The 22,959-nt window shown below is 43.5% G+C and overlaps 1 protein-coding gene and 1 pseudogene across 3 annotated transcripts in view; one reads left to right on the plus strand and one right to left on the minus strand.

Moving 5' to 3' along the window:
- Positions 1 to 22,959, minus strand: part of MYO1D (myosin ID) — a 352,561-nt gene that overhangs the window by 113,733 nt on the left and 215,869 nt on the right. The gene's annotated exons all lie outside the window — the stretch shown is intronic.
- On the plus strand, positions 12,254 to 19,314 carry LOC131746280 (small ribosomal subunit protein eS24 pseudogene; annotated as a pseudogene).

Genomic DNA, 22,959 nt, shown 5'->3' on the forward strand with positions numbered 1-22,959 from the left:
AATGGACCAAATTGTGATTTTAGTGGATGACCCAGTGCTTGGCAGTTCAAGCAGGCAAAAAGCAAATGAGTATGGAGTGTGGCTGAATAATCAACATATTTGATTATCAGTTACATGGAATTTTTACACACATTTATTGTGGTCCCTGAAACATTTACACATATGTATTATATATTGGGCCAAAAGTAACATTCCTCTCCCCAATTACAAAAAGTAGGATATGCACTGACCCTAATCACAGTGCAGTAAAACTAGAAAATTACATAAAGGTTAACAACACAACCTTATCACTGAGAATTTTTTAAAAGAAGTATCTCTTTAGGCAACTCCTGGATTATAGTTGCAACTACAGACAATGAAGAAGTTAATGAGAAAGAGAATTTTTCATCAAAACTCATGGATGCAGCCAAAGCTATATTCAAAAGAAAACACACTGCCTTAAATACTTTTGTTATTAAATAAGAAAAAAAGGAAAGAAATTAAATACCAAAAACCTAGAGAAAGAGCAAAAGAAATCTATCAAGCTAAAAATTAGTGAAGATAAAATCAGAAATCGATGAATGAGAAAAACAATATAGATGATAAACCCAAGAGCTGGTTCTTTGAAAAGACCACTAAAGAACCAAACCCTTGGCAGGGTCTAATCAGGAAAAAACAAAGCAAAAACACAGATATCTAACATGAGGAATGAGAAAGAGATTTAAGAAAAGGTGTGATGTCTTTAGAAATTATGAGAATAATATCTGTAATTTCCTATTAATAATTTGTGAAATGCATGCTTTAATAGGAAAATACAAATTACTAAAAATTGACTCAAAGAAAGATGAAATAATCAGAATCAATTCGTAACTAGGGGAATTTTTTTTTTATGTTGGCAGAAAACACTCTCCTTAATGTTCCTGGGCACAGATGATGGTAGTATAGGCCATCAAGCCCCAGGTAATTCCTATGCTACGGAAAATGCTCTAGAACATAAACAGACACCATCCCAACTCATTTCATTGAATCGTGGCAGCAAAACTTGATGAAGATCTCTTTCACACACACACACCCCTAGAGACCAGTCTCACAAGGATAGATGCAAATATCCAAAATAATTAACAAACTCAATTCAGCAGGCTAATATGCCATGACCAAGAGGGCATGGTTCACAAGTGTAAGCACGGTTCACTAATAAGAAATGCATTAGGGCTTCCCTGGTGGCGCAGTGGTTGAGAGTCCGCCTGCCGATGCAGGGCACACGGGTTCGTGCCCCGGCCCGGGAAGATCCCACATGCCGTGGAGCGGCTGGGCCCGTGAGCCATGGCCGCTGAGCCTGTGTGTCCAGAGCCTGTGCTCTGCAACGGGAGAGGCCACAACAGTGAGAGGCCCACGTACCGCAAAAAAAGAAAAAGAAAAAGAAATGCATCCATATCGCTCAGCTGATTAACAGGGTCACATTTATGCGTCATCTGTGTGTTTGTCCCACTAGAATTATCTCCTTGCTTGACAGCTTTCACTTTTTCAAGGCAAGTATGAAGTTGTGTCCTTGTACTGTTTTTATTTTACACTATTCCACGGTATAAAAAACAGTATCTCTCTCCATAGAAAGTTGGTAAATACTCAAATGTATTTATTATCATATCAACCCTACAATATTAGTTTTAACTTTTTTCTAACCACTGGTTATCTTTGGCAGCAAAGCATTGTGGATAAGGAGAGAACAGACTTCCTTCCCTGAAGAAAAGTTATTACTGGACTAGAAAAAAAGTATCATGACTGAGCATGGAGACTTTGGCCTGGATCTTTTTTTTTTTTTTTTTTTTTTTTTTTTCCGGTACGCGGGCCTCTCACTGTTGTGGCCTCTCCCGCTGCGGAGCGCAGGCTCCGGACGCGCAGGCTCAGCGGCCATGGCTCACGGGCCCAGCCGCTCCGCGGCATGTGGGATCTTCCCGGCCCGGGGCACGAACCCGTGTCCGCTGCATCGGCAGGCGGACTCTCAACCACTGCGCCACCAGGGAAGCCCTGGCCTGGATCTTTTAATACAATTTTTAAATGACAGAGACCAAGTGTGTCAATAGATACTGTCTATCTTTTACTATTTTTATAAATAGCAGGTAAGAAAAGAATTAACTGGAAATTAAAACATATGACCTTACTCACACCAAAATACTCCATACATCTTGACCCATCAAACAGGATTTTAAAAATTGAGGTATAAATTATGTACAGTAAAATTCACAGACTTTTAAGTGTTTAGGTGGATGATTTTTGACACCCAAATCAAGATACAGAACATTTCCAACATGCCAGAGAGTTTCCTCTGAATGTTCTTTTTTAAGACTTAGTTCTATATTTGTAAGTCAAACTGGCTTACTTAGCTTTTGAGAGCTAAAAAGGTTAGTTCATTACTTAGACCTAGAAAGCTAGAGGTCCACTGTAGTAAGAACAAACTCACAAAATACTGAATTTTCTCTGTTTTCAAGAATTGTACCATTAGGATTATGATAATTTTACAAAGAAAAGAGTTAATCTTTGAAGGTGACAAACCAGACAAATGTTATAATGGTAATCTTAAAGGAACTATTTAAAATATGATAATAATAGAATATATAGGTTTATTCAAATTGCTTGAAATAGGTGGATTAGAATTTAAACTATTTTTTGGTGACCTATATATTCTTCTCATAGTAAGATTCATTGCAATAGAATTCAACTTCATTTGACTTCTCTTAATGACAGATAATCCTTGGTTTCTAATCTACAGTTTTAACTAACTAAAAAAAAAAATTATGTTGAGGCTATAAACCCACAGTTGTTAGATTAGGTTCAGCCTCACTTTGTAGGACAAGAATAGGGACAGGGTTAATACTTCCCCAAAGTCCACTGTAACCACAAGTCATTTTGCTTGCTGTCTGTTTTTTTTTTTTTTTTTTTTTTTTTTTTTGTGGTATGCGGGCCTCTCACTGTTGTGGCCTCTCCCGTTGCGGAGCACAGGCTCCGGACGCGCAGGCCCAGCGGCCATGGCTCACGGGCTTAGTTGCTCCGCGGCATGTGGGATCTTCCCGGACCAGGGCACGAACCCGTGTCTCCTGCATCGGCAGGCGGATTCTCAACCACTGCGCCACCAGGGAAGCCCGCTTGCTGTCTTTTTTTAAAACATATGTTAACTCTTGCAAAAATTCTTTTAGGTCATTACAGAGTATTGAGAAGAGTTCCCTGTGCTATACAGTAGGTCCTTATTAGTTATCTATTTTATGTATAGTAGTATGTCTTTGTCAATCCTAATCTCCTAATTTCCTCCCCTCTTTCCCCCTGGTAACCATAAGTTTGTGTTCTACATCTGTGACTCTATTTCTGTTCTGTAGATAAGTTCATTTGTACCATATTTTTAGATTCCACATATAAGCGATATGATATTTGTTTTTCTCTGTCTGACTTACTTCACTCAGTGTGACAATCCATGTTGCTGCAAATGACATTATTTCATTCTTTTTTATGGCTGAGTAATATTCCATTGTATATATGTACCACATCTTCTTTACCCATTCATCTGTCGATGGACATTTAGGTTGCTTCCGTGTTTTGGCTGCTGTAAATAGTGCAGCAATGAACATTGTGGTGCAAGTATCTTTTCAAATTGTGCTTGCTGTCTCTTTTGCTTCATATTCTATCCATATTTCTCTGTCTGCACCTGTACGTGTGTGCACAAGCTTTGTCACTGAAAACTGTGGGGCCTCAAAATGCTAGCAGTAAATTCCAGGATCCCAAACAACAATTTCAAAAAACTGAAGACTTCTGGAGAATGTGGGAATCACGAGAAAAGGCCCTGATACTTTATGACAAAAATCTCTAATAATGGAATAGGCCACGAACCCTTGAGCTTTTGTGACTCTGAAAAGAGTTAATCTTTTTTTTTTTGCAGTATGTGGGCCTCTCACTGTTGTGGCCTCTCCCATTGCGGAGCATAGGCTCCGGACACGCAGGCTCAGTGGTCATGGCCCATGGGCCCAGCCGCTCTGCGGCATGTGGGATCCTCCCGGACTGGGACACGAACCCGTGTCCCCTGCATCAGCAGGCTGACTCTCAACCACTCCGCCGTCAGGGAAGCCCAAGAGTTAATCTTTTAAAATGGTGATCAACTCCTTTAAAGCCATCCAGGTCTGACCAGGGAGGAGAATGCATGCCTTTTTATAGGGCTTCCTGGCTAGTTCCTGGCTAGAAGGCTCTGGGGCCTTCTTGTTCCAGACTTACTCCCAGGAAGCAGCTACTCCATGTCTTCTTGAGTGGGGGAACTCTTCTCTTCTGTGGTTACTGCTCTCGGCAAACACCTCCAAGGGACTTCACTAACTTGGGGCTGCCCCCCACCCCAATCAGGGATGTGCTTAAAACACAAAGAGCTTTCATAAAATTGTACGAAAATCATTTCGCTGCTTCAGGTATCTGCTTGTATTGTGATATATACACTTGGCCTTTGGGATTTTCTATTCCCTACTTCAGTTCTTTGGTTTGACGGCAGAGTTATAATATTTATGCTCTTTTGATCTCAATTAACAAATTGTTTTGGCTGCTCGACGATAGAGAACATTCTGTTCATTCTGTTTTTCATTCAGAAGCTTGGAAGACAGATGCTCTGACTTTCTGTAGGATGCCTGGTGACTTTACTTCTTGCTTTGTCTCTCTGTTCTCTGTTCATCTGTCTCTCCCGATCTCCCTTCTTCTCTCCCTTTCCCTCTTTCTTCCTCCTTCTCTTCCTTGCTCTCCTTGGCCCAACTAGCTATAAATCAGAGATCTTAGCGAATCAGATCTGTCATAGAAATAATGCAGAATTTGGGATAAATAAGAGTTTATCCCTCATCATTTGGAAGCAACGCTTGTGCCCTGAGCCACTATGTAGGGGGTGGCTCTATCCTCAGGTCACTGTGCGGTGAGGATCTCAAGCCTCTCGGAGAGGTCAAGGGTTGACCCTCCGGTCAGCAGTCCTGGTACGAGCCCTCCCAGCCCCAGCGCCAGAAGAGTGAGCATATGAGGGTCCCAATGATCCCAAGCCTCAGTTGTTGAGTAACTTCCAGTTTTTGTGTCTTCCCAACCAAAGCCCTAGGTATTGTGGAACAAAGGTGAACTGGCCCCACTGTGCCCTTTCCAAATTCCTGACCCATGGAATCCATGATCATAATAAAATGGTGGTACACTACTATATTTAAGGTAGATAACCAACAAGGACCTCCTGTATAGCACAGGGAACTGGGCTCAATATTCTGCAATAACCTAAATGGGAAAAGAATCTGAAAAAGAAAGGATACTTGTATGGGATAACTGAATCACTCTGCTGTACACCTGTGACTAACACATCATTGAATCAACCATACTCCAAAACAAAATAAAAATTAAAAAAAATAATAACATGGTCATTTATTTTACTCCACTAAGTCTGGGGTGGCTGGGTACACAGCAATAGTTGACTGGAATCAAAATTTGGAAGCAGCGAGGTGCTACTGTAACACAATACTAAAACAGTTGACACTGGCTTTGGGAAGTGGGTGGCAGCTGGAAGAGCCTCGAGGAGGCTGCTGGTGGCATCACGATGGGCTTTAAGGAGGCAGGTCACAAGGGCCTGAAGGGAAGCAAGGAAAATACTATTTCAAGCTTGAGGAAAGGGGACCCTTGATACAAAGTGGCAGGAAATTTGCTAACACTGTTGACTATGGGAAGGTAGAAAACAGAAATCGTACCGAACAAATTCAATGATCTAGATAAGGATCTCTAGACAGGACACTGGAAGTGCCATCTGGCTGCTTCTTGCTGTCTATGAAAACACGTGAGAGGAGAGAGATGATCTTAATGCAGAACTGTTCCGCTTTCATGCAAAATTTAGAGGAAATGTAAAGCAGCCTGCACTTGCTGGGTTTGAAAATAAAACTGTTTCTTATTCCCAGCTTCTCCAGATGGCAAATGATTCTCAAATTGGGAAATGGTTTCAGGGCAATGATCAAGTCCAGAGCGGGACTGTAAAATCCTTTGTCAAAACCTCAGAAAGATCTAAGGGAGTGTTGCATAGAAACTTCCAGGCAGATTAAAGATCTTCAGGGCGCGCCTTTCTCTATTAAACAATGGGGCTCTTCAGAGTCTTAGGGACCTTGTCCCACAGTAGCGCAGGAGGAGCCCCAGGTGCAGGAGAGCTTATCTTGCAGAGGTTTGTGGGCGTGGTTTTAGCGGATTATAAATGGATGCACAGTAAGTCCACCAAGATTTCAAAGGAATTGTATCAGGTTGGACTGAAGGGGACAACGACATGACAAAATGTGCAGAGGCTTTTGGACCCCCAACCTTTGATGGGCAGAAAGCAGAGCAAGAAGGCTACTTAGTTTCAAGTGCAGATGGCCCTTGACTATTATGTGCCTCCTATTTCCCATCTCTTGGAATGAGGACTGTCTAGTGGGGCATCCCGTCCCTGTGTCACCAATGTATGCTGGGTAGGTGGGGTAGATAACTTGTCCTTTGAAGGACCTGAGTTTCACAGGTCTTCAGACTGAAGCAACTCTAGTTGAGGAACTGCATCTAAACTGACTTACATGAAGAGATCCTGGACCACAACCCGGAACCTGATGACATCAGGGGATGAGACTTTGGGGCATCTTGGGTGGGGGTGAGTATATTTTGAATGTCAGAGTAATGAAAATAATTTTTTTTTTTTGAAAATAATTTTTGACGAAGGGGTAGACTGTGGAGGGTTTAAAACTTGTTCCTAAGTCCTTTTGACATTTCTTCCATTGAGAGATGGGGGTCTCTGTTCCCTCCCCTTGAATCTGGGCTGATCATAGTACTTGCTTCTAACCAATGAAATGCGAAGAGGTGATGCTGTGTGACTTGCGAGGTTAGGTCATAAAAAGGGGATGCAGCTTCTGCCTCGTTCACTGGGACCCTCATGCTCTGAGCCCTAAGGCCCCCGTAAGAAGCCTGATTACCCTGCGGCCACCATGCCATAAGGAAGCCAAGAATCTCCGAAAGGGCTCATAAGGCTCTCCAGTCAGTAGCCCCGGTCTTCAAGTTCTCCCAGCCCAGGTAGGTGTCAGTCATCTGAGCGAATGAGCCTTCAAATGATTCCAGCTCTCAGCCCTTGAGTCACCCCCCAACCTTCTAGTCTCCTCAGCTGAGGCCCCAGATATTGCAGAGCAGAGACAAGCCAGCTGCTTTGCCCTTCCTGAATTCCTGACCTAAAAGAACCTATGACCATAATAAAAAGGAGGTAGTTGTAAGTTTGGGATAAATTGTTATGCAGCGATAGTGACCAGAAAATAGAGAAATCTTAATTTTGTAAATGTGTCATGAAAAGAATGCATAGTTCAGGATAACTAAGAGTTTATGCCTTTACAAACAAAAATCACTTTCAACAAAACATTAAAAAAAAATTTTACCATGTTGGAAGAACATGTAAGAACACACTCTTTTTCAGAAGTATTTTCCAGCTTCGTTAAACATTATAAAATTATTCTTTTACTTTCTTAAGGATTCAGAGTTGTTATGGTGAACAGTAATTAGTAAACATGCTTTAAAACAGATGCATCTTCAGGGCTACTAGCGCTCCTATGACCACACCCCCCGGACCACATGTTCCAAAAATCATGCCTGTGTGTGTAAAGCACATGACATTCTAATGGTGAAACAGACCCTTTTCTACAAAATATGTGCCATGAGCAGTAACAAAAAAATTGTCTTAAAGCCAGTTTAATCAACTTTAGGCACAAGCACTTAGTTATAAGCCTAGTACTATTGATCAATATTATTCAGGTCAATGAAAATCATCATAATCAACTGACAAAAGGGCTAAGTTTCTACTATTTACCGATAAGGCCTTTCAACCCTTGATTTTAACAGCTTCATGAAAGCAACTCAGCAAAACACTTCAATAAACTTCCAATATCAACCCATCTCACTGCACTGAATAAATGACATCTCCACATTCAACTCCAATTTCTTCCAAATATTCCTCATCCTGACAGGGACTAAGGGCACCATCAAGAAGAAAATTTACAACCTAGATAACGTTCGCATCACAAATGAACTTTGTACTTTACAATACAAATTCCTTTAGAGAGAGTTACCCAGGAATCTGGGTCTGCCATAGCCTCCTTCATTAATTTAAAAGTTCGAGTCATTTTTCCCTTTTGATGCAAGTACCTCATTTGTGGCGTGCAAGTTTGACTTTTTCATATTTAGATTAAGTGTGTCAAGTTCCTTACTAGAAAGGGGGTTAGAACCTACCAGTTCATGGGTATCAGCCACATGGCTAACTGTTTTCTTTCTGCTAAAAATCTCAGACAGGCCTATTGGAGGTCTCTCTCCTAGATTATCTGGCAGTTTGAGTTCCAAGCTGTCTCGCAGCTTGGCATTCAGTAGTTTCTTGAAAAATTGAACTTTAATTCCATAAAGACGCTCTGAGGAGACAGCTCAAGAAATCACTCCAACAAGTTTTTAATACCAAGCCGTCTAGTAGAACGAAACTAAATCTCCTCAGAGCGCTCCTGTACTTTCAGTTTTCATATAATGCAACCATCAATATGCCTGCCTGCGAGAGACTGAGTCCCTTTTAATTACTGCTTCAGATTTATCGTTGTGGGCTTGGGGACCATATCATCAGATTCACCACAAGGGTGCATGAAGCAAGATAAATGGCCCAAGAGGGCCCTTCTTTAGAAAGAGCATGCACAATTTAGTACACAAACGCCATCACATCTTTTCTGACTATGCAAAAGCTGTAACATTTCTCCACTTATATTCTCCTTATCCCCTATGCTTCATTTAGGCCAACGTCCTCAACCCCGGCTGCATGTTAGAATCAGTGGGGCCACTCTGGTTTATTTGCTCTTGGATGCGGCTGGGCATCTATAGTTTTTAGAACCTCCCCAAGTGATTCTCATCACACACAACCATTGATTTAGGTAAAACCATTACATAACTTCATCTTAGACAGTCAAATTATCATTTTACAAAGCAGTTTTACTAATCAACTTTTATAGGATTTTGAATTTATTTTCTCTCTTAAAATACCAACTTCAGTTACTTTCCTTATTGGTCTTTTCATTGAAATTTTTTTTAACCTTACAAATTATTGATCCTCTCAATGCAGAGATTATTCCCTCATAATTTTAGGTTTCCTTTCCTAATCTTATGTTTGTCAGCAAGTTGAATCCACGTAGACTAGCATTGCTCTAGTTTAGGGATGATGAGTGACTTTTTTTTTTTTTTTTTTGCGGTACGCGGGCCTCTCACTGTTGTGGCCTCTCCCGTTGCAGAGCACAGGCTCCAGACATGCAGGCTCAGCGGCCATGGCTCACGGGCCCAGACGCTCCGTGGCATGTGGGATCTTCCCGGACCGGGGCACGAACCCATGTCCCCTGCATCGGCAGACGGATTCTCAACTGCGCCACCAGGGAAGCCCCGATGAGTGACTTTTGATCACATCCTGGCCATTCTGGGTATTATGTTACGAGACTCTGGATTTAATGTAAATCTTCCACTTGGTCAGGCTTCTGCTAAAAAGGGACCAGTAGGGGAAGGAGGCATCAACGCTTTACTGCAGGGTGGGAGGGGTGGAAGCCCAGGCCCCACGTGGGCTCCCCAATACCACCCTGCTGGGGAGTATGAGAGGTACCTTAGAACCACCAGGAGCTGGTGGAAAGCTAGCTCCTCACCTGGCCTCCCCTGACTCTATGGAGAGGGGAAGGGGCACCACCCTTTCCCTGGGTGTGGGGGGGTGCAAGTCCAGGCTCCCCTTTGGGCCTCTTTGATGCCACACCAGTGCGGACGGGGAAGCGTACCTCTTCACTTCGGGCAGGAGTAGAGAGAGGTCCAGGCTTTCCACGAGGCCTTTGCTGATGGAAGTTAGGGGGGCCTGTAACCCTCCTAGGTGTTTTTCCAGAGAATGCTGTCAAACAGGCTGCCCGCTTTCTGGTCCTTTGGCAAGAGGGAGCAAGCTTTCCTTGTCTGTGCCCATCTGGATAGGGGGCTTCTCCTATGCAATGCAGTCTGGGATGTACAGAGACAAAAAGAAATCCCAAGGAGCTCACTGCCATGTTGCGGTTCACGTCTTAATGTCCTGAGCTAGTTCACTTTCTCTCCACCTTTCAGAGTCTTCTTAACGTTTGTTTTATAAGATGATGTCCAGGGTTTTTAGCTGTATTTAGCGAGGATAGGGAGAAATGCATCTATTCTATCTTGTCCAGAACTGGAAGTTCCAACTCTCTGTTCTAGATCATGCATGCAAATGCATTAGAAAATGTAGCTTTCTCTTTAGTGAGTTCATGGTGCAGCTGGGCAGCCAAGAGGCGTATATTGCAGGAGCGGACAACGTGGGCTTTAGTGGGAGAGGGAGCTGCAAATTTCCGTCTCCTTAGAACACTGATAATTCTCAAATGTGAATGTCGGCTTAGACATCTCTTGCAGTGCCAGATGGGTATTTGGCCTGTTTGGGGAAAACTCAGACAGGGGTCCCGTGGAGGGCCCATGGGGGCCACATATTTGACTTAACCAAGATGAAACTCATTACCTTGCCTTAACCACTGTGTTTCTTGGGGCCCTATTTCAATTCAGTATCACCAGTGGCACCATGTCCCGAGCCCCAAAGAGTATTTACTGAATGGTAGTTATTTCACCAGCCTCTTCCCAGTTCTTCCAAACTTTGTAACGTTGTCGGAATTAGCTTCCTAAAAATCAAACCTCTTCGAGGCCTCTTAAGATCTGTTGCTCCGCATTGCCAAAAGCAGTCACTCACAAATCCCTTTAAGAATCTGAAAAGAGCCACAGGTACTCTGTGCAGAAAAATGCACAAGTGTTTGCATATACTTATGAATCTCTGAAACCTTGTCTGAGAAACCATGTCCACCCTTCCTCCACACGTCTCAGCAATTCATGCTGCTCTGTTTTTAGCATGTAAGGAGTTGTCCTGAGATGATGTCTGTATCTGTTTGCCTCGCCCACTAAATAATAAGCAGAGGCAGTCTTTTTCCTCTTTATTTCTGGCACCTAGCATCGTGCCATAGTGCCACAGTAGGCAGCAGATGATCACAATTTATTGAATGTGTGGAGGACAAGTGAGTAAAAGGTACAGATGAGGTCAAAGGGCTCCCTTTGCTCAGGAAACTCCGATGGTTCCCATGTGTTCCTCTTTATCAAAGCCCTACCCTTCATCGTAGCCTTAAAAGCCCTATTCTCCTGGCAATTTCCCCTTTCTCTCCTCACCCTCTCTGGATGCTCTTATCCACACTCACGGTTTAAGCTACCACCCACTCATGGCTTCCAAATCTGTCTCTATTCTGGATTGTTCTCTAGACAGTTAATTGTCTAGCGGGCCTCTCCATTTTTCGTCCCTCAGATTCCTCAAATGAAATCCATTTAGGATTGAATTTATTTCTACCCTCTCCTACCACATCTCTGCTTCTCCCCCCCACCCCCCGCCGCTACATTTCCCATCTTGGTGAGTAACCATCACCGCCTACACAAGTTGTCCAAGAAAGAAACCTATGAATCTAGACCCTTTCCTCTCGATGCCCAAGGCCTCCACCACTTAAATAGCTCTTGAATCCAGATCCCTTGACCCCTTTAAATGTCCTTGCTTGAATTTAGGCCCTTGTAATTTCTTTTTTTTAGATATATATTTTAAATTTTATTTTATTTTTATTTTTTATTTTTGGCTGCGTTGGGTCTTCACTGCTGTGCATGTGCTTTCTGTAGCTGCGGCGAGTGGGGGCTACTCTTCGTTGCGGTGCGCGGGCCTCTCATTGCGGTGGCCCCTCCTGCTGCAGAGCACGGGCTCCAATCGCGCAGGCTTCAGTAGTTGTGGCTTGAGGGCTCAGTAGTCGTGGCTCGCAGGCTCCAGAGCACAGGCTCAGCAGTTGTGGCGCACGGGCTGAGTTGCTCCACGGCATGTGGGATCTTCCCGGACCAGGGCTCGAACTCGTGTCCCCTGCATTGGCAGGCGGATTCTCAACCACTGTGCCACCAGGGAAGCCCAGGCCCTTGTAATTTCTAAACAGGATTACAGCAGCAGCCTCTGAACTGCTTTCCCTGTCACCAGTCCTGACCCCTCCAGTGCATTCATCAATACCCATTTATTGAGCACCTACTATATGGCCACAGCCCTTCTCTCATGGAGTCTGTGTTTTAATAGGGAGTAGGGGGAGGCAGAGCGTAAACAACTGTATAAGGTGACAGTGGCGACAGGGTCTATGAGAAGGAATATAGTAGCAGTACAAAGGTGTAGAGGGGGATAGGACGGATGCTTCTAGACAACCCGCTGGAGGTTATTCTGGGCAGGGAGCTGAATGAAGTGAGGGAGCCAGGCAGTCATCTGGGAGGAGAACACTCCAGGCAGAAGGACAAGCAAGAGGACAGAATAAACAGTGAGGATGCTGAGGGCTGACTTTATCCCACCCCTCTGCTGTGCACAGGCACTGGACTGCCCGTCTGCAAGGGGTTTAAGAGCTGATAATTACTGAGCATTTTACTATGGGACAAGGACTATGCTAAGGACTTCACATGCATTACTTCAGACTTGTTTACATGCATCTCATCTCAGGCCTCAACACTCCACTGCGGTGGGTGCTATCGTTAAAATGGGGCATAAATGCAACAACTACCCACATGCTTCCACATACCCTAATGCCTGTGTTTGCCAGACATTGCCCACTGGGATGGGACTCTTCTTTTGTCCTGTACCATTTACAGCGTAATAGTCTTTAAATGCAACATGAGATACTTTTACAATTCAACAGGCTTCGTGAAATGGTAAGGGATGGAGGAGCAGGGGAGTAGGGCAGACACTGGAGGAGGCTTCCTATGGAGCAAAGTGACTGTTCCGTGCACAGAAGCCAAAGAAGTAATCTAGCAACGTCAGGAGAAAGGATCCTGTACTTGTTGTCCACTCTACCTACCTTGCCTGATGTATCTCCATCCCCGACACACTGTAAAGACATCTTTATTTAGATATAATTCCAATAAAATAAAATCTCTTTATCGGCCTGTTATGTCAGAAAAATCAGATTCTCCTCGTAGTGCATTAGAACTTTGCTATAATAATTCAGTGTAAAGAACATTTGCTCTGAACCTCAACCAGTAACAAAGAAATAAGCTTATTTATTTAATACCTAAGAGTTCAGGACCAGTGCAGGACTGCCTCCCAGTGATGTGGGGAGGGTCAAGTGAGACAGTGTACGGTGACTTCCATCACAAGGGATGAAAGTCAGCAAATATAAAGTGATTATCTCTACTATTCTTGTTGAAGGAAGATCTTCCGATGAGACCATCTGCAAACATGAAACCACAGTCAGTACCTTCAAGACGATTTAATTTTTGATACAGATCACAGGATTCCGAGGCTTTCCAGAAAACACACACACTCTCTCCCTGTCACTTTCCCACGTATGTGTGCACGTGCCTGTGTGCTTGCACGTGCACGCAAACACAGACACACACACACACACACACACACACACACACACACACACACACAGAGGTGAGAAAAATCTAATGGCAGAACTGAATCTGGGGGCAAGTCCAACTTTCAACAGATGATTCCAAGAAATAGCTAGAACGACCAAAGTGAATACATTTGGTTAACAGAATAGTTAGATCAGTGGATTGCCTCCCTGGCTACACACTAGGGAGCTTTAAAACATGCCGGTGCCTCTACCCACAGAGACGCAATTTCATTGGTCTGGGATGTGGCCTGGGTATCAGAATTTTAAAAAAACTCCCCAAGCTATTCCAATGTGCGGCCAAGGTTGAGAACCCCCGAGTTAGAAGCTACAAACATTTTTGATTTGGGCTTGACAAGTGGAAACTAAATGAAATCAAATTCAAATCTCCTAAGTATCAGGTTAGCAGTGAAAGCACCATATTTTTTTTCTGGCCTGAGACTACGGTACCTTTTCCTACATGTTTATTCTTGGAAAAGACAGGATTGCAATCAAGAGAGAAACAGCTGTGCAAATGGAAGTACAATGTGGCAGCTCGATTCCAAGTGCTGTTTTTTTTTTCTCCAAAAGAAATGAAGCAAAAGGTTTCCTTTTTCTTTTTCTTTTTGTACTCTAATGCACCACACCTTGAGAGTCCTTGACAGGTAGGACACGGCTGGTACACAAGCGCTCGTCTTGATTATGTCATTTCCTGCGGAATCCCCAAGGCCTACAAGTCACTTATCCTCAAAAGTTTACAATGAAATATTTTAGGAAGTGATTAATATTGTAAGAAAGACCTAAATAAACAAGGAGAATGGGGAGAGAGAAAAAAAGAGAGAGCATCACACGCAACTAAGCCAGAAGATGCTTAGCATCATGGCTCACTAGGGCTTTTGGGCTCTGGTGTCTGAAAATCTGTACTGAAATCCTACACTAGTGACCAATACCTCTGGGAACTGTAACGGTTAGAGACGACTGCTTATGGTAAACGGTACTAAGCAAATCCAGTTATAATGTCGAAAGTCAGGGCTTTGGGGCAGGAGTTAAACTCCATTTTCATCCGTACTGTACTTGGAAACTCAAGTGATTCACTGATAAATGATACTTAACTTCCTGCAGAGAATTCTTCAAAAGATGGAGACACAGTATATTCAAATCTCCTAATAGAGCTTCCCTGGTGGCGCAGTGGTTAAGAATCCGCCTGCCAATGCAGGGGACACGGGTTCGAGTCCTGGCCTGGGAAGATCCCACATCCCACGTGCCGCAAAGCAACTAAGCCCGTGTGCCACAACTACTGAGCCTGCGAGCCACAACTACTGAAGCCCGTGCTCCGCAACAAGAGACACCACCGCAATGAGAAACCTGCGCATCACAGAGAAGAGTAGCTGCCTGCGCGCAGCAACAAAGACCCAACACAGCCATAAATAAATAAGGAAATAAATAAATAAATAAATTTATAAGAGAAAAAAATCTCCCTAATAAATGCCTGACACTGGGCATGTGACTAATGTTAGTTCTGCTATTTCTTTCCTCTTCTTAAAATAGGATCTGAGTTGTATGCGTTATTCATCATAAAATGGGAGGTGGTGATAGGAGGTTACCATCAGGGTTGGGATTCTGAGGGCTCCAGGGTCTAACGGAAGCCAGGTGCCACTGTCTGTGAGCTTTGTGACCTTGGGCCATTACTTTACCTCGCTGAGCGACAGTTTCCCCTGGAGAGGAAGGTACAGTCATCTGTACCTATACAGCTGCCACAGGCCTGTGCTGGGCGGGCTGGTTTGCTTCTCTGTCTCTCCCACGGGCCTGTGGGCAGACTGAGTGACAGACTATTCCACTGCCAGTGCCTGGCAAATGCACAGCACATAGTAGGTGTTCAAAAAGGCTGACTGCGGAAAAGAGAGCTCTGATAAGACAGTTGTGTAAAAGGAAACCTATTACTGCAAGGTCAGTGACGTCTGTTTCTGCAAATGCATAGATGTTTTATGTGCATGCCTCCATTCAGGGCTTTGTTTTAAAAGGATCTTGTTTCTAGCAATCTGACCTCTGGATAAATGAGGTGGTGTCATACTAATTTTCTTATGCTTTATATTTAAAAAGGCTTTGTGTTTCTTTAACGAGATAGCTTTTCAAAGGAGTCATGCATTGGTTCTAATGATTGTTGCTTTCAGACACCGCTTTGATACATCTTTTACATTTGTAATTGAATTTCCACGCACAGTACTAATGAAAATGGACTCTACCTCCTGTCCCAAAGCACTGACTTTTGACACTGGTTAAGTCGGTTTGCTTTTTTAGTATGGTTTAGAATTAAGCAGTGGTCTCTAACCGGTACAACAAAAGGCATTTACTTCCAAACACATGTCAGGAAAACAATCAATTTCAGGTTAGCTCTGAAATTCTTTTTTCTCTTATTTAAAAAAAAAAAAATGAGATAACATGGCTAGGTGTCACCTTTCTTAGAAGTATTTTAAAACCATGTGGCTCACTCAAATCCAATCATAAAATAATGGAGAGCTAAAAGAAATTACAAGGCGAGTGGACCACTTCATTGCCACAGCATCTGAGCAAGAAAAGATTCTTGAAAAATTAAACTGAAACCCTAACATCTTTCTCTTCTAAAATTCTCCTTTAATATAGACATTGCTTCTTTTCTGAGAACGGAGGCTTCCGAATACCCAATATTGCTAAGCAATGCTCTTTGTTGTAACAGGCAAACATATAAACGTTTGCACAAGATATTCACAGTAATAATACAGCTTGCAGGAACTGCTGAGAATTAATTAGGAAGGTAGTAAGCTTGTTACCCAGATAAATAAATAAACCCGAGTGCACTCAGTGTCTGACGTTAAGGGGTTATATACTTTCCATTAAAGAGGACTAATAAATACAGTTTAAAGGCTCGAGGGAGGAGTGAGAGAGAAGGCTGGCGCGCAGCAGCTCAGGCGGTGCCAGACGTCAGCTGACTGCCTCCATGGAGATTACCATGGAAACACCTTCTCCTGGGACAATGCCACGAGGGCAGGGTGCTTTAGAAATGGTGATGGGGAGCAGAGCCAGGAGGCGGGTGGATTTTTAGCAGGATTCAGCCCTGTAACATATTACAAGGACAGTCTCTCTTCCAAATGAATCAGTATCTTTCTAGCCAGTCACTGTCCAATAGAGTACTAAAGCATGATGCCTGGCAGAATTACAATCCATTTGCCTCTACAAAACAGTCACACCCTTTCAGATAAGTGTCTCTCTTCTCTCGCCCGCCTGCTTGCTTCCTATTCTCCGTAGAACTAAAGGAGGTATTTGTGTAAATTAATTGGCTGCTTCCTTAGCCATCGAGCCCATACTGATAAAAAGGGACTATATCAAATAGCATTCAAGGGCAGATTCAAATATTTTTCAAACCAACCCATCAGGCAAAGCCAACACAGTTCCCCCAACAAAAGGGTGAGAGGAGTTCCAGCTGAGGTCAGGTTAAATGCTTCAGTTTATGCGGTCTCCCTCGAAACTGGTGAACAGATTTCATGTTTACGCAAATTAAACTCAGCCTTGGCAGTCAGCTCCCTGAGCGCCGGCTCGGGGAGAGCCCATGCCCACGGGAACTCGAAAGGCAGGGGCAGCGGTGCACTGATTCGAGCAACGTGCCGCAGCCATGGGGTGCAATTTCCCCCACTGATTTATAGTGACCTCTAGGACGGTACACGGAGTTGAAGAGGTTGTGACCAGAGTTTGGCACACAGCGTGACTAACTGGGTGGGCTACTTCTTGCCGTCGTTCTCTGCATCAGGCTGCGGCTACCACGGGGCTCCCTGCTTTGCAAACCATCTGGATTCTGATCCCACGGCCCCCCCCACCCTGTATAAATTTTAACCTTTCTTGACAACTGTTTTCGAACTAATGCTTTATTTCGACATTACCATTTACAAATATAGTGTCCAGAGTGACTCAAGGGGGATGACACTAATTTGACAATAACACCGATTCCGAACCTAACAATGCAGCATTTGTACCTAGAAAGTCACTCTGTGGTTAATAAAGGGGGGGTCACCTGTACCTTGAGTGTTTCATGCTCGGATCGCTGTGTACACTTAGTCGAGCATGCCATTTGTGAGGGTATTCTCAAAAACCCTTTCACGGTTTCCTATTTTTTTTTTTTTTTTTTTTTTGCGGTACGCGGGCCTCTCACTGCTGTGGCCTCTCCCGTTGCGGGGCACAGGCTCCGGACGCGCAGGCTCAGCGGCCATGGCTCACGGGCGTAGCCGCTCCACAGCACGTGGGATCTTCCCGGACCGGGGCACGAACCCGTGTCCCCTGCATCGGCAGGCGGACTCTCAACCACTGCGCCACCAGGGAAGCCCACGGTTTCCTATTTTTATCTTTCCTGTGAAGAGTGACTGGAACCATGGCTAAATGCTAGACTGATTGAATAATTTCTGCTCATGGAAGGGAAAAAAAAAGGTCTCAAATTTACCTTTTAATTACATTTTCTTTAGGCTTATGTAAAGATCGGTCGTTATCTCCTGAACACAAACCAACTAACCACAGAGAGGGGAGAGATGATTCTTGTAATTAAAGATTGACTGAGACCCCAGTGTGTGCTGGGTTATATAATTTCGGGTAATAGAAAAATACGTGATACCACTACACACCTGTTAGGAATGGCTAAAATTAAAAAAAAAAAAAAAAGAAAGAAACTGGTAATAGCAGATGCTGGTGAGGATAAGAAGCAACAGAACTGGGCTTCCCTGGTGGCGCAGTGGTTGAGAGTCCGCCTGCCGATGCAGGGGACACGGGTTCGTGCCCCGGTCCGGGAAGATCCCACATGCCGCGGAGCGGCTGGGCCCGTGAGCCACGGCCGCTGAGCCTGCATGTCCGGAGGCTGTGCTCCGCAATGGGAGAGGCCACAACACTGAGAGGCCCACAACAGTGAGAGGCCCACAAACAAACAAAAAAGAAGCAACAGAGCTCTCTATCATTGCTGGTGGGACTACATAAATGATAGTCACTTTGGAAGACAGTTTGGTAGTTCTTATAAAGCCCAATTGGGCCTTATCACAGGAGCTAAAACTGCACTTGAAGGTATTTACCCAAATGATTTGAAAACTCGCTCCCATATGAAAACCTGCATGTGAATGTTTCTAGCAGCTGTATTCATAATTGCCCCAAACTGGAAGCAACCAAGATGTTTCAATAGGCAAGTGGATACACAAACTGTGGTACATCCATACAATGGACCATTATTCAGCAATAAAAAGAATAAGCTACCAGGCCACAAAAAGGCATATAAAAACCTTAAATACTTACTGCTAAGTGAAAGAAGCCAGAATGAAAACGTTACATACTGTATGATTCCAACTATATGATATTCTAGAAAAGGCACAACTATAGAGACAGTAAAATGATCAGTGGTTGCCAGAGGTTTGGGGAAGAGAGAGAATAGTTGTAGAAACATGTAAGAAGTATCCAGGGTTTCCTTCCTGGCTGCTGAGGATCAACCACCATTAGGAATGACACAGTAACTATCTGGACCAGGAAGTTCATGACCAACCAGCTATGGAAACAAATGGTCACTGATGTCCTTCATCCTGGAAAGGCAACAGTATCTAAGAAATTTGGGAAAGACCAGACAAAATGTACAAGACTGCACTAGGTGTCATCTCTGTGTTGGGTTCAGAACCATTTCAGTGGTGGCAAGATAAATGGCTTTGGTGTGATTTACGATTCCTTGGATGATGCAAAGAAAAATAAAGCCATACATAGACTTGCAAGACATGGCCTGTAGGAGAAGAAAAAGACTTCAAGGAAACAGTGAAAGGAACACAAGAACGGAATGAACAAAGTCAGGGGGACTGTAAAGGCCACTGACGGTGCTGACAGCAAGAAGGAGTGAAGATTATGCAGTGAGTTTATCTGCTGTGATTATGCAGATTTTAAATAAGAGGATTAATAAACTGTGAAAACTTAAAAGAACTATCAAACAGCAAAGCATTGGAAGAATTTTGTTATAAAACGAGACTGGGAAAAGAAACTGAAAATAACAGGTGTTGTTACTGATGGGCAACTTACTCATAGGTAAATACTTGATGGCAATATTTATCTTAGTTTTTTATGCTAAATTCTAATTGTTCACAGGAAAACATGGGATCTGTTCTACAAGCAGTTAGAAATTTAGGCTACAGTGAGGGCAACATAATAATAGCTTGGCTACAATGAAACGTTTTCCAAAGGTGATCCACAAGGCAGAGTTTGCTGTATGCGTGCCTTCTTCGTTGAGATGCAAGGTATAATCTGAAGTATGTGGAAGTGTACTATTGAAACAAAATTAACACCTCCTGATTTAACTTCCAGTTTATAGGAAATACAGGGACTAGGAGAGGAAGTTACATGAACCATGAGGAAACAATCAGACAAACCCAGACGAGACCAGTGCTGGACTCTTTAAAAACTCAACGTCAGACCTGAGGATACGGGGAGGGGGAAGGGCAAGCTGGGACGAAGTGAGAGAATGGCATGGACATATATACACTACCAAACGTAAAACAGATAGCTAGTGGGAAGCAGCCACATAGCACAGGGAGATCAGCTCGGTGCTTTGTGACCACCTAGAGGGGTGGGACAGGGAGGGAGGGAGGGAGACACAAGAGGGAAGGGATATGGGGATGTATGTATATGTATAGCTGATTAACTTTGTTATAAAGCAGAAACTAACACACCATTGTAAAGCAGTTATACTCCAATAAAGATGTTTAAAAAAATATTGTCCCTTAAAAAAAAAACACAAAACAACTCAACGTCATACATACCAAGTATTAGTGAGGATGTGGAGAAACCAGAAGTCTCATACTGAAGGGAATATAAAATGGAGCATCCACTTTGGAAAACAGTTTGGTAGTTTCTTACAAAGTTAAACAAATGCCATATGGAATAATTCCATTCATAGATAGCCACCCACGAGAAATGGAAACACATGCCCATGTAAAGTCCTGTATGAGAACATACGTAGGAGCCAAATGTCCATCAACTAGTGAATAGAGAAATGAAATATAGTAGATCCATGCAATGGAATATTACTCAGCAATGAAACGAAAGGGCCAATGATATATGGAACATGGATGAACCTCAAAAACATTATGCTGAGTAAAGGAAGCCAGACACAAAACAACATCTATTGTTTAATGCTGTGTGCATGAAATTTCTAGGAAAGGTAAAAGTATAGAGACAGAAAGATCAGTGATTGTCTAGGGCTGACATTGGGAGTGGGGATTTACTGCAAATGAGCGTGAGAGAACTTTCTGGAGTGACGGAAATATTCCAAAACTGGAATTATGTCATGTTGTACAACTGCAAACGTTTACTAAAAGTAACTGAACTCTACCTTACAATGGGTGAATTTTGGGGTAAGTACTCTAAATGTATTAGTTTGCCAGGGCTGCCGTAACAAAGTACCAGACCAGGTAGCTTAAACAACAGAAATCTATTTCCTCACAGTTCTGGAGGCTGGAAGTCCAAGACCAAAGTGTGGGCAAGGCTGGGTCCTTCTGAGGCCTCTCTCCTTGCTTGCAGATGTCTGTCTCAACCTGTGTCCTCACATGATCTTTCCTCTGTGTCTGTGTCCTAATGTCCTCTTCTTATAAGGACACCAGTCATAGTGGATCAGGGCCCACCCTAATGCTCTCATTTTAACCTAATTACCTCTTTAGAGATTCTGTCACCAAACACAGTCACATTCTGAAGTACTGGGGGTTAGGATTTCAACAAATGGATTTTGAAGGAACACAGTTCAGCCTATAAGAGCAAATTATACCTCAGTAATGCTGTTTTAAAAAGTCATTATCTGGGCTTCCCTGGTGGCGCAGTGGTTGAGGGTCCGCCTGCCTATGCAGGGGACACGGGTTCGTGTCCCGGTCCAGGAAGGTCCCACATGCCACAGAGCGGCTGGGCCCGTGAACCATGGCCGCTGAGCCTGCGCGTCCGGAGCCTGCGCTCCGCAACGGGAGAGGCCACGGCAGTGAGAGGCCCGCGTACCGCAAAAAAAAAAAAGAAAAAAAAATGTCATTATCATGAAAAGAAGGGTGTGTGCGCAGAGATACAGTTTTGGACTAAAAGAGATGTAACTACCAAATTCAAAATATGAGCCTAGATGGGATTTTTAAAAAATGGGTATAAAAGACATTCTTTGAACAACTGAGGAAATTTGAATATAAGTTGCCCGACACATGATGGATAATGATTATGTATTATATTAAATATTATGGACATATTATTAATTTTCTTAGATATGAAAATGGTATTGTGGTTATGAAGGAGGATGTCCTTATTCTTAGGAGAATGCACACGGGAGCATTTTAGTGGTGAAGTGTCATGAGAGAGAAAACACAAATATGCCAAAAAACCCCAAATATGCCAAAAACAAATATCCAAACAAATCTAGGTGGAGGGCACATGGGTGCCCCTGTAATATCCTTTCAACTTCTCTGTACATTTGAAAAATTTTATAATAAAAAGACAGAAGAGGAGAATTAGCAGTGAACTCTGAAGGGGTAGAAGGTTCTAAAGGTTGGAAATACACCTATATCAAAGATGTCCTTTATTCCTTTCCTTCCTGGCTAATTGAAGTAGAAAATATAATCTTCTAAAGCTCACACCCAGTTACAGCTTTCTATAAGTGAGAAGTGGTTAGTGTTTGTTTCTACTATTGATGCATAAAATGTAGAATAAAACATACCACAGATTTTAGAATTTTTAAAGGTTGGCAGGGATGAGGCCAAGGAATATGGTTATAGCTCATTTAGAGTAACAAATAGGTAGACCTTTTTTTTAACATCTTCATTGGAGTATAATTGCTTTACAACGTAGCGTTAGTTTCTGCTACATAACAAAGTGAATCAGCTATATGTACACATCTATCCCCATATGCTCTCCCTCTTGCATCTCCCTCCCACCCTCCCTATCCCACCCCTCTAGGTGGTCACAAAGCAGGAGCTGATCTCCCTGTGCTATGCGGCTGCTTCCCACTAGCTATCCATTTTACGTTTGGTAGTGTATATACGTCAATGCTACTCTCTCACTTCGTCTCAGCTTACCCTTCCCCCTCCCCGTGTCTCCAAGTCCATTCTCCATGGTAAAGACGTGTTTTAATAGGAGCAGCAAACTGGTGCCCTGTGGGCTGAATACGGCTTACAAGACGTGTCCTGTTCGGCTTACATGGCATTTAACAATCAGGAGGTCTTACATATAATACAGACTTCAGCTTTTTTTCCAGGTGAATCCAAAGGTTTGTCACACTAGACTCTGGCGTGGTCACAATGGATTACAGTGGAGTGGTGGCTGCCCCTTGATGGGTATGAACTTTATTCATTTCTGAACCTGACTGACTCCTAAAGGAATTTGACTTTTTTTTTTTTGCGGTACGTGGGCCTCTCTCACTGCTGTGGCCTCTCCCGTTGCGGAGCACAGGCTCCGGACGCGCAGGCGCAGCGGCCACGGCTCACGGGCCCAGCCGCTCCGCGGCATGTGGGATCTTCCCGGACCGGGG

Source organism: Kogia breviceps, chromosome 19 (genome assembly GCF_026419965.1).
Source record: "Kogia breviceps isolate mKogBre1 chromosome 19, mKogBre1 haplotype 1, whole genome shotgun sequence".
NCBI lineage: Eukaryota > Metazoa > Chordata > Mammalia > Artiodactyla > Physeteridae > Kogia > Kogia breviceps.